At 47.2% G+C, this 13,862-nt stretch overlaps 2 non-coding genes and 2 pseudogenes across 2 annotated transcripts; all 4 read left to right on the top strand.

The window, feature by feature from the left end:
* Window positions 1-1,306: 1,306 nt before the first annotated feature.
* On the top strand, window positions 1,307-1,524 carry LOC130306715 (U2 spliceosomal RNA; annotated as a pseudogene).
* Window positions 1,525-6,905: 5,381 nt separating this feature from the next.
* LOC130306710 (U2 spliceosomal RNA) lies at window positions 6,906-7,099 on the top strand. The gene has a single exon (XR_008856036.1). It is a non-coding gene; the product is annotated as a U2 spliceosomal RNA (small nuclear RNA).
* Window positions 7,100-9,182: 2,083 nt separating this feature from the next.
* LOC130306694 (U2 spliceosomal RNA) lies at window positions 9,183-9,373 on the top strand. Its single transcript, XR_008856019.1, has one exon. It is a non-coding gene; the product is annotated as a U2 spliceosomal RNA (small nuclear RNA).
* A 2,094-nt stretch (window positions 9,374-11,467) lies between these two features.
* Window positions 11,468-11,685, top strand: LOC130306714 (U2 spliceosomal RNA; annotated as a pseudogene).
* The last annotated feature ends 2,177 nt before the right edge of the window (window positions 11,686-13,862 follow it).

Raw genomic sequence — 13,862 nt, 5'->3', positions numbered from 1 at the left:
CCGATGCGACTTGTCTGTCGCTGAACAGTCGCTTTTTATGTATTCAGCACCTATGTATAATGTTGTAAAAATGCTCTAGAAGCTAAAGTCGCAGAAATGTCACACATATTTGGCCTGCAACTTTCTGTGCGACAAATTCAGACAGGAAAAATCAGTATAAATCCTTAGAAAATTATCCCCCAGTGTCTCCATCTGCTGGCGGTATTGAATAAGCATTGCTGCACTGATGGGGTATGCATTAGACGAAAAAAAAGAAGAAAAAGAAGAATAATACGCCCAGAAAAGAGGCGAAAAGGAGAAAAACGTAAAAAAACTTGAAAAAAAAGTAAGAGGAAGAGAAGGGAAAAAAAGGTGGAAATGGGTTTAAAAGTGATTTCGGCGGAGAAATATATATATATATATATATATATATATATATATATATATATATATACGCGCACACACACACATATATATAAACGTATTCTCCGTTGAGATATTGCAGCCGCTGCTGTGTCCAGGCCCAGGAGCCTTAGCACTGTGCTGTGATGTCACTCAATACCACTGACATCACTAGGTGTAAACAACATCTCTCCTTTGCTGTGTATGTGACTATGGAGCTGTTTGGTGATGTCGTCTATTATGGCCTTCATAGAAGCAACAGGAGATTGTTGCATCCATCTAGAACCCTCAGAACTACAGTGCTATGATGTCACTCACTTCCACAGGCCTTGCAGAGTGTAAACAACAACAACCCAGCTTTGTTGTGTATGTAACCATAGGGATTTGTGATGTCACCTAGAACCTTCACAGCAGCGACAGCTTTATGAGGAGCATCAGCACTGCTCTGCCTGAGCAGAACCATCACCGCCATAGGTTGTCAAATAACCCGGGTTTAACCCACACAGGTAAGTCCAATGGGGTGCAGGCATGTCCTCTATGCTTACAGCTTCCCGTGGGTGTTGGTTTGATACCGTTTGGGGACAGCCAAGGAGGCATCTGCAGGCAACAAAGGTAGGTGTGTGCTTGTGTGTGTGTTTCCTATGCAGATCCTAAGCCCAGTGTCACATGCAAGTAGGAGGAGTAAGAAGGGTTCCTGGCAAATCCGGGTTATGGATTGCATTTAAAAAGGCCCCGTGGGAGTGCAATGGGCCCCTGTCTTGCTGCTTAGCAATAATGGTATGGGTTTAGGTTCTGCTGTGTGTACTGGTGGTTGACTGCCCCCCAGCCCAGAGTGTGCATGGAAAATTGTCTGGCAGCCTCCCTGACAGCAAGCAGTGATAGTGCCCATGAAGGGCACCTTGTTGGGCCCGCCCCTTTCACGGTTATCGCTTCTCGGCCTTTTGGCTAAGATCAAGTGTAGTATCTGCATTTGGTCTGGTCGGAAGGTGTCTGTGGTACCCCGCTTCTCGGCCTTGGGGGATTGTCTCTCCTTACGGAGGGACTTCACCCCCTTGCTGCTATTGGGGAGCGGGCTTAGTCCACAGACAACGGGTTGCGATCCCCCTGTCTCTGGGACCTTGTGTCTCAGAAGGCATTTTCGGTACGTTGAGCGTTACCTGTAGCTTCGGAAGCACCTAGGGTACCCCCGACCTCTGCCTTGGGTAAGGGTTCCGCTTTTATAGCGGGATTCCGAGCCCCTGCTGCTATTGGGGAAGGGGCTTAGTCCCTGGGTGTGGAAGATGCCGTTCTCCTGGGCTTTCCCCTCTGGGGAAATGTCGATGCGAAATACCATCCGCATAGAGGTGTCGGAGAGCCATCGTCAGTTGAAGAACCTCCGCTTCATTGCGGAGGTGATTCTTCTTGACTACTTCCGCCTCAATAGGGAGGACATCCTGTGTCTAAATGACCAGGAAAGCCGTGGCCTGTATACCGTCACCTTCACGGCCACGGCGTGTTGCGATAACATCTATGCAACCTTGTCTGGTGCGGACCAGAGGGACGATCGACTCGACGGTCTTTCGTTCCAGTTCCTCTATGGTGAGGAACATATACCGTTGGTGGTGGCTATGCACAGCCCTCATGTGACCACGGAGGATATAGCCACTTTTCTTCGGCGATACTGCGAAGAGGTGCGATTCGCAAACAAAATCTTGAACTCCGTGCGGTTCTGGAACGGCAAGAGGAAGTTCTGGGTCAAGCTCCGTAAGGATCCCGGTGGTATTGGGGGTCTTTGCCATCCGCCCCCAAATTTTGCCATCGGGAGAGTTCGGGGCTTCCTGTTCTATCCTCAAATGCCTATGTATTGCCGAAATTGCTTGAGGTTTGGCCACACCCAGGAGACCTGCGGCGCGGAGCGTGTGATTCGCTGCAATAGGTGTGGCCAAGAAGGTCACATAGCCTCAAGATGTAGCCATACGATAAGGTGCAACCTCTGCGGAGAGGAAAATCACGATTTTAATTCCTGTCCCCATAAAGCAAAAACTACGATGGGTGGGTCAAGGCTGGGCCCACCCAAAGAGGGGACAGGACAAAAGACGTCCTTTTTTAAGATGCCCAAACCCCAGATGGCAGGTACTGATGGGTCCAGGCCCAAGACCTCTGGTGCTCCATCGGGGGGCCCACCGGTGGTAGTGCTAGGGGGAGGCCATGGGGATTCCACGAAGCCCGGGCGGGTGATCAAGTTTACTGCCCGGGAAATTGAAAGACGTCGATCGACTTCCTACCTGGCTCAAGAGCCCGCCGAAACTTCTGAAGGGGGCTCAACTGTGGCGGGTGGCAGCCGACGGGCCTCGGTGGGGGCAGAGGTGGACCCAAAATTGCAGCATAAGCCAGGTACTGGCTTGGCCCAGGGTCGCCCTGCTCCGGACGAAGAGGCCCCGGTGAAAGCCCGCCGGAAGGGGAGCCAGGTGGCCAGGTCTGAGCCTGGTCCTGTTACTCCGCCTATACAGGACAGGGCCAAGAAGACAAGTGGCGCCAAACCAGGGTTTGCTGCCCCGCCAGCAGTGGACCCGGTGGGTAAAACTGGCCATCGTCGATCGATGGGGAAGTTGGAGCAACAGTCCTCAGCAACGCTTGCTGGGGAACAAGCGATGAAAACTTCCCAAGGTAGCGGCAAAGGTTCCGGAAAAGAGGCCTCACAGGCCCCTGTGCAGCAGTTCCAGTCGTCAAAAGATGAAAGAAGACGCAGATCCATCAGCCGGGGGCCAGAGATTACATCGAGTGAGAGCAACACAGAGGATATGGATAGCAGTGTGACATTTAAAAGACAAAGAGAAGAAGAAGAGGAAGACATTCAAAGGAAAGCGGCGTGCCGTAGTTCGGACGAGAGCGAGCTCATGGTCGGGGCATCATCGATCTCAAGCTCCGACCCTCAGAACATCAAGGAGCTGATGACCCCGCAGGCGGGGGATGACGGTACGCAGCTTATTATTGACTTTGATTCTCCAAGCACGGACTCTCCATAAACTATGCCTATCCCTGTAAAAATTGCCTCACTCAATGTGAGGTCCTTAAAGAGCCCTGATCGCAGGGCTGCTTTATTTTCTTATCTAGAGACATGTGACTTTGACCTTTGCCTGCTACAAGAATGTGGAATCCCTAGTAAAATGGACTATAAAGACTTAAAAGAAGACTGGAAGCTGGGCCCATCCATATGGTCCGGTGCAAATGACTGTCGTTCTGTGGGTGTTGGGCTGCTCTGCCGAGGCCAGTCCTTTTCTATTCATACAGTAACTGAGATTGTGCCTGGCAGAGCTCTTTTAATTCATCTATATTTTAATGGACTTTTAATTCGTGTTTTAAATGTGTATGCCCCTCCTGATAAACAGGAGCGGGCAGAACTATTTGAAATTTTACCACTGTTTTGTGTTGGGTCTTCCCCCCTGCTGGTGGGAGGTGATTTTAACTGCATACGTGATGGGGAACACCGGCAGGGTGGGGATATTAATCGTAAAGACCGCACTTCTTACCTGCTTAAAAATGTTATTGATGATTTTAATTTGAAAGATTGCTGGAAGGATCTCTTGCCGGAGGACCCGGGCGCCACATGGTCCAATGGAAGAGTGAGCTCCAGAATCGATTTTATTTTTTCCTCTAGAGCTTTTAAACCCCTGAAATGCACGCTCGAGCAGAATATCTTCTCTGATCATAAGCTCCTCTTGGTGGGCCTGGAGCTAGAGGGGGAGCAAAAAGCAAAAAGGGGCCTCTGGAGATTAAACACCACACTCCTAGAGGACCCTGAGATAAAAGAGGAGTTTGTGCGGACCTACCAATGCTGGCAATCACAAAGAAAACCCCACGAGCCTATGCTGCACTGGTGGGAGGGCACCAAATCTAAAATCAGATTTTTTTTTATCAAAGCAGGTAAGAAGAAGGCAAAAATGGAAAAACAGTGGTTTTATGTTCTTAACATGCGTTTAAATGTACTTTTTAAATTGAAAGAAGCTGGTATGGATGTAGAAAATGATATTTTAAACCTTAAAACTGAAATAAAACATGCCATAGAAAAGAAAGGGAAACAAATCATTTTTAACTCACATGTGCAGCACCTGGAGGAGGGCGAGAAATGTTCCCGTTTCTTTTTTAAAAAAGTGATGAATAGGAGGGATATCATCCAAAACCTTGAGGGTGAATCCACTCCAAAAGGCATGTTAGATGCAGTTTTTAACTTCTACCAGCTTCTTTTTAATAAGAAAGATCTTAATCCATCCTTTTTAGAACATGTTCTTAATTCCCTTGATTTTAAGCTAGATGTTTTAGACCAGGAGGTTTTATCCCGTGATCTTAACTTAGATGAACTTTTATTTGTTTTTAAAAGTTTTTCTAGTGGGAAGGCCCCTGGGGAAGATGGTTTATCCATCGAATTTTATTTAGCTTTTTGGGATATTTTAAAGGATGATATGGTTTTATTGTATAAAGAAACTTTTATTGTTAATGAACTTCCCCCTTCCTGGAGGAGGGGGATTGTATCATTACTTTTTAAAAAGGGTGAAAAGGATATGCTAAAAAATTGGCGCCCCATCACACTTTTAAATGTCGATTATAAAGTTTTAGCCAAGTTATTAGCTGTCCGTTTTAAACCTTTTATTCATAAATTAATTCACCCAAATCAGGTTTGTGGGGTACCTGGAAGGTCTATAGCTGAATCCCTAAATATTTTAAGAGATGTTTTATGGTATTTTAAGGATAGAAATCAAACTGTAGCAATTTTATCCTTAGACTTTGAAAAAGCCTTTGATAGGGTCTCCCATGAATACCTGTTTTTAGTTCTTAAAAAGATGGCAGTGCCTGAAACGATTTTAAGCCGAATCATGCTTTTATACCGATCCTGTTTTAGTCAAGTCTCTGTTAATGGCTTTTTAACCAGCGGTGTTCCTCTTTTATCAGGTGTCAAACAGGGCTGCCCCCTGTCCCCACTCCTTTTTATTTGCGCAATCGAACCACTGATGGCCCTCCTCAGAAAAGACCGGGTAGTAAGAGGCGTACCGATACCTGGTGGAGGAGGGACCCATCTAAAGGTGTTGGGGTACATGGATGATGTCACCATACTGTGCCCGGATTCTCCATCCATGAGGGGGGCATTGAGGAACACCAGCTATTTCTGCGAGGTCTCTGGTTTTAAGCTAAACACAGATAAATGTGACTGTTTTTATATTGGCTCCTGGGATTCATCCATCACCCCAGGAGTCACAATGCAACAGGATCAAATTAAAGTTTTAGGTATTGTTTTTAACCAGGTCAATGATGGGAGCCCTAACTGGGATTCAGCTATAGCTAAGATGGAGAAGAAGATTTTAATGTGGAATCTTAGAAACCTTACCATGGAGGGGAAGATTTTAATAATAAAGATGGTTTTACTCCCTATTATGCTATACATTGCCATGGTATTTCCTCCATCTATTTTATACATAAAAAAAGTAACTAGAATTGTTTTTACTTTTTTATGGGGTTCAAAAATGGAGAAATTAAAGCGTGATTTTATGTACAAAAGTAAAGATAATGGCGGGAAAGATGTTCCTAACCTTTTTACTTTCTTTTACATAAAGTATTTCTGTTTCTGTTTTAAAATTATTAAATCCGATGGCATTTTTAGCTGCTTTTTAAGGTACGCTGCGGGCATGGTTTTTAAAAGATGGTTGCGCATCCCTCTGAACGCTCCGGTGCTTCTGTGTCCCCCAAAACATTATGTGGTGTTGGAAAAGACAGTCAGGCTCCTAGGTCTCCAAGATTTGGAGCCTGACATACTGGGGGACCAGAGAAAGGTATCAAAGGTCCTCAGGTGGAGTTAGGTTACCCTGGCAGTGTCCAATTTCACACAGGCAAGATCCAAAAAGGTATGGCGGAACGTGTACGGGAAGTTTCTGGCGAATGTACACAGGGATCTTGCCTGGGCAATCGTCCACCAGTGCCTCCCTACTCGTGAGTTCCAGCACAGGCGAGGACTGGTGGCGAGAGCCAAGTGCCCGAGAGATGGCTGCGGAGTGGACGAAACGGTGCTGCACATATTTTGGAACTGCCCTTTTGCACGGGAGCTTTGGAGGAAGGTAGGCCCACTTTTGAAGTGGGCCTGCGGCCTAAAAGATTTTAATCACGAATGTGTCTTTTACGGTCTTTTTAACTGCCCCAATTTTAAACAGCAGATGATCTGCTGGATGATTATTAATTGTTTTAAAAATGCCATCTGGAAAGTTAGGAACATCTTACTTTTTAAACATGATTTTATTGATGTTAAAAACTGTATAAAGCTGGCCCTGAGTGAGATGTACATCTATTACCTAAGAGACAAGAAACAGTTGGGGGCCAGCGAGGCAGCATCCATGTGGTGTCTGCCTCTATGGAACGAAATAACAATATAATCAGTTTTTATGACATTTGTATAATGTTTTATCCTGCCATTTTTATTTTTTCTCCTTTTATTACTGGTTTTATTATTTGTATTTTAAAACTTTTGTGAACCTTTTATTATTTAGCATTTTAAATTTTGTATGGTTTCTTATTTATTGAATAAAATTTAGTTGAAACCTTATCTGTTCTTATCAGTTTAATATCTGATACGTCCCCTATCTGGGGACCATATATTAAATGGATTTTTGAGAACGGGGGCCGATTTCGAAGCTTGCTTCCGTCGCCCTATGCATTGACCCGATATGGCAGTATCTTCGGGTACAGTGCACCACCCCCTTACAGGGTTAAAAAGAAAGATTCCTACTTTCATTGCTACCTGCTTGCTGGCTAGCCAGCTAGCCAGCCCTGTGGGCCTTGCTGCTGCTGCAGCCAAAAAACAAAAGGTGGTGCTGCTGCTGCTTCTGCTGCTTCTGCTTCTGCTTGTGTCTGGCCGCTGTTGGAGCGTCCAGGCACAGGACTTCTGCTGCTGCTGACTAAATGGCCTCCTTAATTGGATCATTTGAGTAGCCAGCACACCTGTGCAGGTAGGGCATGACATGATAGGCAGCTGCCTTGATAGCGGGTGGGTGCTGAATGTTCCTAATTGACAAAATAAGATTAATGCTTATGAAGAAATATAAAATCTCATCCCTTCCCCAATATCGCGCCACACCCCTACCCCTTAATTCCCTGGTTGAACTTGATGGACATATGTCTTTTTTCGACCGTACTAACTATGTAACTATGTAACATAACATGGGGGGGGGGGGTCTCCTGGCTGTTCACACAGGTGTGTCATTGCTGTACATTGACCATGCATTGCTTCTGTGGTATTGCAAAGGCAAAGACAAATGCTTCCAGCCATCCATTGCACTAATGGATTGGTCATCAGCTGGCTGTCTATGTCCCCCATCAATATAGACCAAAGTACAGAGGGTTAGGCTATGCTATTGTGCACCTACCTGATGCATCAGAAGGTGCGAGGCCCTTGCTAAATTCTGTGCACAGACTTTGAGATCTATACTTTAGACTGTATCTAAACCTGCTCCAACATGGACTGACATTCTGGCCTACTTTCAGCCGATGCGACTTGTCTGTCGCTGAACAGTCGCTTTTTATGTATTCAGCACCTATGTATAATGTTGTAAAAATGCTCTAGAAGCTAAAGTCGCAGAAATGTCACACATATTTGGCCTGCAACTTTCTGTGCGACAAATTCAGACAGGAAAAATCAGTATAAATCCTTAGAAAATTATCCCCCAGTGTCTCCATCTGCTGGCGGTATTGAATAAGCATTGCTGCACTGATGGGGTATGCATTAGACGAAAAAAAAGAAGAAAAAGAAGAATAATACGCCCAGAAAAGAGGCGAAAAGGAGAAAAACGTAAAAAAACGTGAAAAAAAAGTAAGAGGAAGAGAAGGGAAAAAAAGGTGGAAATGGGTTTAAAAGTGATTTCGGCGGAGAAATATATATATATATATATATATATATATATATATATATACGCGCACACACACACATATATATAAACGTATTCTCCGTTGAGATATTGCAGCCGCTGCTGTGTCCAGGCCCAGGAGCCTTAGCACTGTGCTGTGATGTCACTCAATACCACTGACATCACTAGGTGTAAACAACATCTCTCCTTTGCTGTGTATGTGACTATGGAGCTGTTTGGTGATGTCGTCTATTATGGCCTTCATAGAAGCAACAGGAGATTGTTGCATCCATCTAGAACCCTCAGAACTACAGTGCTATGATGTCACTCACTTCCACAGGCCTTGCAGAGTGTAAACAACAACAACCCAGCTTTGTTGTGTATGTAACCATAGGGATTTGTGATGTCACCTAGAACCTTCACAGCAGCGACAGCTTTATGAGGAGCATCAGCACTGCTCTGCCTGAGCAGAACCATCACCGCCATAGGTTGTCAAATAACCCGGGTTTAACCCACACAGGTAAGTCCAATGGGGTGCAGGCATGTCCTCTATGCTTACAGCTTCCCGTGGGTGTTGGTTTGATACCGTTTGGGGACAGCCAAGGAGGCATCTGCAGGCAACAAAGGTAGGTGTGTGCTTGTGTGTGTGTTTCCTATGCAGATCCTAAGCCCAGTGTCACATGCAAGTAGGAGGAGTAAGAAGGGTTCCTGGCAAATCCGGGTTATGGATTGCATTTAAAAAGGCCCCGTGGGAGTGCAATGGGCCCCTGTCTTGCTGCTTAGCAATAATGGTATGGGTTTAGGTTCTGCTGTGTGTACTGGTGGTTGACTGCCCCCCAGCCCAGAGTGTGCATGGAAAATTGTCTGGCAGCCTCCCTGACAGCAAGCAGTGATAGTGCCCATGAAGGGCACCTTGTTGGGCCCGCCCCTTTCACGGTTATCGCTTCTCGGCCTTTTGGCTAAGATCAAGTGTAGTATCTGTTCTTATCAGTTTAATATCTGATACGTCCCCTATCTGGGGACCATATATTAAATGGATTTTTGAGAACGGGGGCCGATTTCGAAGCTTGCTTCCGTCGCCCTATGCATTGACCCGATATGGCAGTATCTTCGGGTACAGTGCACCACCCCCTTACAGGGTTAAAAGAAAGATTCCTACTTTCATTGCTACCTGCTTGCTGGCTAGCCAGCTAGCCAGCCCTGTGGGCCTTGCTGCTGCTGCAGCCAAAAAACAAAAGGTGGTGCTGCTGCTGCTGCTTCTGCTGCTTCTGCTTCTGCTTGTGTCTGGCCGCTGTTGGAGCGTCCAGGCACAGGACTTCTGCTGCTGCTGACTAAATGGCCTCCTTAATTGGATCATTTGAGTAGCCAGCACACCTGTGCAGGTAGGGCATGACATGATAGGCAGCTGCCTTGATAGCGGGTGGGTGCTGAATGTTCCTAATTGACAAAATAAGATTAATGCTTATGAAGAAATATAAAATCTCATCCCTTCCCCAATATCGCGCCACACCCCTACCCCTTAATTCCCTGGTTGAACTTGATGGACATATGTCTTTTTTCGACCGTACTAACTATGTAACTATGTAACATAACATGGGGGGGGGGGGGTCTCCTGGCTGTTCACACAGGTGTGTCATTGCTGTACATTGACCATGCATTGCTTCTGTGGTATTGCAAAGGCAAAGACAAATGCTTCCAGCCATCCATTGCACTAATGGATTGGTCATCAGCTGGCTGTCTATGTCCCGCATCAATATAGACCAAAGTACAGAGGGTTAGGCTATGCTATTGTGCACCTACCTGATGCATCAGAAGGTGCGAGGCCCTTGCTAAATTCTGTGCACAGACTTTGAGATCTATACTTTAGACTGTATCTAAACCTGCTCCAACATGGACTGACATTCTGGCCTACTTTCAGCCGATGCGACTTGTCTGTCGCTGAACAGTCGCTTTTTATGTATTCAGCACCTATGTATAATGTTGTAAAAATGCTCTAGAAGCTAAAGTCGCAGAAATGTCACACATATTTGGCCTGCAACTTTCTGTGCGACAAATTCAGACAGGAAAAATCAGTATAAATCCTTAGAAAATTATCCCCCAGTGTCTCCATCTGCTGGCGGTATTGAATAAGCATTGCTGCACTGATGGGGTATGCATTAGACGAAAAAAAAGAAGAAAAAGAAGAATAATACGCCCAGAAAAGAGGCGAAAAGGAGAAAAACGTAAAAAAACGTGAAAAAAAAGTAAGAGGAAGAGAAGGGAAAAAAAGGTGGAAATGGGTTTAAAAGTGATTTCGGCGGAGAAATATATATATATATATATATATATATATATATATATATATATATATACGCGCACACACACACATATATATAAACGTATTCTCCGTTGAGATATTGCAGCCGCTGCTGTGTCCAGGCCCAGGAGCCTTAGCACTGTGCTGTGATGTCACTCAATACCACTGACATCACTAGGTGTAAACAACATCTCTCCTTTGCTGTGTATGTGACTATGGAGCTGTTTGGTGATGTCGTCTATTATGGCCTTCATAGAAGCAACAGGAGATTGTTGCATCCATCTAGAACCCTCAGAACTACAGTGCTATGATGTCACTCACTTCCACAGGCCTTGCAGAGTGTAAACAACAACAACCCAGCTTTGTTGTGTATGTAACCATAGGGATTTGTGATGTCACCTAGAACCTTCACAGCAGCGACAGCTTTATGAGGAGCATCAGCACTGCTCTGCCTGAGCAGAACCATCACCGCCATAGGTTGTCAAATAACCCGGGTTTAACCCACACAGGTAAGTCCAATGGGGTGCAGGCATGTCCTCTATGCTTACAGCTTCCCGTGGGTGTTGGTTTGATACCGTTTGGGGACAGCCAAGGAGGCATCTGCAGGCAACAAAGGTAGGTGTGTGCTTGTGTGTGTGTTTCCTATGCAGATCCTAAGCCCAGTGTCACATGCAAGTAGGAGGAGTAAGAAGGGTTCCTGGCAAATCCGGGTTATGGATTGCATTTAAAAAGGCCCCGTGGGAGTGCAATGGGCCCCTGTCTTGCTGCTTAGCAATAATGGTATGGGTTTAGGTTCTGCTGTGTGTACTGGTGGTTGACTGCCCCCCAGCCCAGAGTGTGCATGGAAAATTGTCTGGCAGCCTCCCTGACAGCAAGCAGTGATAGTGCCCATGAAGGGCACCTTGTTGGGCCCGCCCCTTTCACGGTTATCGCTTCTCGGCCTTTTGGCTAAGATCAAGTGTAGTATCTGCATTTGGTCTGGTCGGAAGGTGTCTGTGGTACCCCGCTTCTCGGCCTTGGGGGATTGTCTCTCCTTACGGAGGGACTTCACCCCCTTGCTGCTATTGGGGAGCGGGCTTAGTCCACAGACAACGGGTTGCGATCCCCCTGTCTCTGGGACCTTGTGTCTCAGAAGGCATTTTCGGTACGTTGAGCGTTACCTGTAGCTTCGGAAGCACCTAGGGTACCCCCGACCTCTGCCTTGGGTAAGGGTTCCGCTTTTATAGCGGGATTCCGAGCCCCTGCTGCTATTGGAGAAGGGGCTTAGTCCCTGGGTGTGGAAGATGCCGTTCTCCTGGGCTTTCCCCTCTGGGGAAATGTCGATGCGAAATACCATCCGCATAGAGGTATCGGAGAGCCATCGTCAGTTGAAGAACCTCCGCTTCATTGCGGAGGTGATTCTTCTTGACTACTTCCGCCTCAATAGGGAGGACATCCTGTGTCTAAATGACCAGGAAAGCCGTGGCCTGTATACCGTCACCTTCACGGCCACGGCGTGTTGCGATAACATCTATGCAACCTTGTCTGGTGCGGACCAGAGGGACGATCGACTCGACGGTCTTTCGTTCCAGTTCCTCTATGGTGAGGAACATATACCGTTGGTGGTGGCTATGCACAGCCCTCATGTGACCACGGAGGATATAGCCACTTTTCTTCGGCGATACTGCGAAGAGGTGCGATTCGCAAACAAAATCTTGAACTCCGTGCGGTTCTGGAACGGCAAGAGGAAGTTCTGGGTCAAGCTCCGTAAGGATCCCGGTGGTATTGGGGGTCTTTGCCATCCGCCCCCAAATTTTGCCATCGGGAGAGTTCGGGGCTTCCTGTTCTATCCTCAAATGCCTATGTATTGCCGAAATTGCTTGAGGTTTGGCCACACCCAGGAGACCTGCGGCGCGGAGCGTGTGATTCGCTGCAATAGGTGTGGCCAAGAAGGTCACATAGCCTCAAGATGTAGCCATACGATAAGGTGCAACCTCTGCGGAGAGGAAAATCACGATTTTAATTCCTGTCCCCATAAAGCAAAAACTACGATGGGTGGGTCAAGGCTGGGCCCACCCAAAGAGGGGACAGGACAAAAGACGTCCTTTTTTAAGATGCCCAAACCCCAGATGGCAGGTACTGATGGGTCCAGGCCCAAGACCTCTGGTGCTCCATCGGGGGGCCCACCGGTGGTAGTGCTAGGGGGAGGCCATGGGGATTCCACGAAGCCCGGGCGGGTGATCGAGTTTACTGCCCGGGAAATTGAAAGACGTCGATCGACTTCCTACCTGGCTCAAGAGCCCGCCGAAACTTCTGAAGGGGGCTCACCTGTGGCGGGTGGCAGCCGACGGGCCTCGGTGGGGGCAGAGGTGGACCCAAAATTGCAGCATAAGCCAGGTACTGGCTTGGCCCAGGGTCGCCCTGCTCCGGACGAAGAGGCCCAGGTGAAAGCCCGCCGGAAGGGGAGCCAGGTGGCCAGGTCTGAGCCTGGTCCTGTTACTCCGCCTATACAGGACAGGGCCAAGAAGACAAGTGGCGCCAAACCAGGGTTTGCTGCCCCGCCAGCAGTGGACCCGGTGGGTAAAACTGGCCATAGTCGATCGATGGGGAAGTTGGAGCAACAGTCCTCAGCAACGCTTGCTGGGGAACAAGCGATGAAAACTTCCCAAGGTAGCGGCAAAGGTTCCGGAAAAGAGGCCTCACAGGCCCCTGTGCAGCAGTTCCAGTCGTCAAAAGATGAAAGAAGACGCAGATCCATCAGCCGGGGGCCAGAGATTACATCGAGTGAGAGCAACACAGAGGATATGGATAGCAGTGTGACATTTAAAAGACAAAGAGAAGAAGAAGAGGAAGACATTCAAAGGAAAGCGGCGTGCCGTAGTTCGGACGAGAGCGAGCTCATGGTCGGGGCATCATCGATCTCAAGCTCCGACCCTCAGAACATCAAGGAGCTGATGACCCCGCAGGCGGGGGATGACGGTACGCAGCTTATTATTGACTTTGATTCTCCAAGCACGGACTCTCCATAAACTATGCCTATCCCTGTAAAAATTGCCTCACTCAATGTGAGGTCCTTAAAGAGCCCTGATCGCAGGGCTGCTTTATTTTCTTATCTAGAGACATGTGACTTTGACCTTTGCCTGCTACAAGAATGTGGAATCCCTAGTAAAATGGACTATAAAGACTTAAAAGAAGACTGGAAGCTGGGCCCATCCATATGGTCCGGTGCAAATGACTGTCGTTCTGTGGGTGTTGGGCTGCTCTGCCGAGGCCAGTCCTTTTCTATTCATACAGTAACTGAGATTGTGCCTGGCAGAGCTCTTTTAATTCATCTATATTTTAAT

Source organism: Hyla sarda, unplaced genomic scaffold (genome assembly GCF_029499605.1).
Source record: "Hyla sarda isolate aHylSar1 unplaced genomic scaffold, aHylSar1.hap1 scaffold_1388, whole genome shotgun sequence".
NCBI lineage: Eukaryota > Metazoa > Chordata > Amphibia > Anura > Hylidae > Hyla > Hyla sarda.
This window is presented reverse-complemented; position numbering and strand designations above follow the sequence as displayed.